This window comes from Urtica dioica, chromosome 12, assembly GCF_054948205.1.
Source record: "Urtica dioica subsp. dioica isolate 48M chromosome 12, U.dioica_male_clone48M_v1_H2, whole genome shotgun sequence".
Classification (NCBI taxonomy): domain Eukaryota; kingdom Viridiplantae; phylum Streptophyta; class Magnoliopsida; order Rosales; family Urticaceae; genus Urtica; species Urtica dioica.
This window is the reverse complement of record NC_142767.1, coordinates 13,014,492-13,016,420: the sequence shown is the minus strand read 5'-3', so window position 1 is coordinate 13,016,420 and position 1,929 is coordinate 13,014,492. Positions and strand designations below refer to the sequence as shown.

General features: G+C 39.9%; 1 long non-coding RNA gene across 1 annotated transcript; it reads left to right on the top strand.

The window, feature by feature from the left end:
* Positions 1 to 695: 695 nt before the first annotated feature.
* Positions 696 to 1,720, top strand: LOC149379255 (uncharacterized). Its single transcript, XR_016294053.1, has 3 exons — positions 696 to 870; positions 966 to 1,395; positions 1,472 to 1,720. It is a non-coding gene; the product is annotated as an uncharacterized LOC149379255 (long non-coding RNA).
* Positions 1,721 to 1,929: the final 209 nt, after the last annotated feature.

Sequence of the window (1,929 nt, the reverse complement as noted above, 5' to 3'; positions counted from 1 at the left end):
AGAGAGTCTTTGAGAGAGTATACATATGCTTGAAAGCATGTAAAGACGGGTTCAATAAAGGGGTGCAGACCTGTGCTTGGCTTTGATGGATGCTTTCTGAAGGGATATTGTAAAGGCATGTTACTTGCTGCTATCGGTATTGATGCCAACAACTCCCAACATCATGTTGCCTTCGCAGTAGTGGAGAAGGAGAACACAGCCACTTGGACATGGTTTCTGTTGCTGCTTCATGAAGATCTTAATGTCCAGAACACAACAGGATTCACTATGATGAGTGACAGACAAAACGGACTAGTGATAACAGGGGCGGAGTCTAGGTTCTGTGTCAGGCATCTTCATTCCAATTTCAAGAAGCCGGATAACTGCTGAAAGCATCTAAGTAGTAAGCCCACCCCAAGATGAGTGCTCTCCTATTCCGACTTCCCCAGAGCCTCTGGTAGCACAGCCAAACACAGCGGGTTCGTTTTGAAACAAATTTTATGGGCGTGTGCACGTGCAACTACATAACCAGAGTTTGCCAAACGGATGAAGGAGCTTAAAGACGAAGACGAGACAGCACACGAGTGGTTGTTGCAAAAATAGCCATTGCAATGGACCAAGTCGCATTTCAGAGAGAGTGCGAAGTGTGACATGTTGTTGAATAACATGTGTGAGAGCTTCAATGCAGCGATAATGCCCGCTCGAGATAAGCCAATTGTGACCTTACTCGAGAGGATGAGATTCTAGCTAATGCGTCTTTTTGAAAGTAAAAGAAATGAAGTTCATAAATGGGTACATCCTGTTGGTTATAGGATTATGAAAATCATTGAGACTTACAAACGACCTGCAAAGCATTGTCAATCAACTGCAGCGGGTAATGCTAAATTCCAGGTATGTTGGTCATAGGATTATGAAAATCATTAAGATTATGTGCTTGTTTCATTTCTAATTATTGTCGACTCTAATACATTGGCAATTATGTTTAGGTCACATTTATGGGATCTGAAAGCTTTGTTGTCGACTTGAGATCCAAGGTATGTACATGTCGACTCTATCAATTGACGGAAATCCCTTGTCCACATGCGTTGACAAGTATTTGGTCTTTTGGTTTGGACCCGATGAACTATATTGATGACTGGTACAAGAAAGAGGCATATATTTCTTCCTACTCTAGAATAATTGAGCCAATGACGAGTCCAGATAAATGGCCACAACCGTGTTTGAACCCTATACTTCCACCACTTGAACAAACTCTGCCTGGACGTCCAAAAAAGAAAAAAATACCGATACAATGATGAAATACCTCCTGGATTTGAGCCAACAAAACATAGTAGAAAAGGTCAAGTCAATCGCTGCAACAACTGTAAACAAGTTGGCCATTTGAAGAGATCATGTTCCAATCAAGCAGTGGTTCAGGTATATTCTTCATTCAGACTCTATTAATTTCTTTATGCTATTTGGTAATAATATGTTCTATAATCTTATTTTGTAGGAGTCAGTCCCAAGAAAAAGAGGAAGGCCAGCAAAAGCTCACCCGACAAGTGAGACAGTCAAAAGAAGTGAAAGAAGGAAGAGACAACAAGAAAGGAATGCAGCAGCTGGATCATCACAACAAGCCACCTAAAGGACAAAAAATGCAGCTGTTTATTTGATGTTCACTGACAAGTATTATGTAGTGTTTTGTGGGATTATTATCAGCGTGCAAATTCAGTGGTTCAGTGTTCAAATTATCAGTGACAAATTCAGTGGTTCAGTGTTCAAATTATCAGTGTGCAAATTATCAAATGATCAGTGTTCAAATTATCACCAATTCAGTGTCAAATTATCACCAATTCAGTGTTCATTATCAGTGTCAAATTATCACCAATTCAGTGTTCATTATCAGTTATGTTCATTCACCAAAACACCAATTCAAATACACCATAAAACCAAATCAAGAAGCTCCAAAAA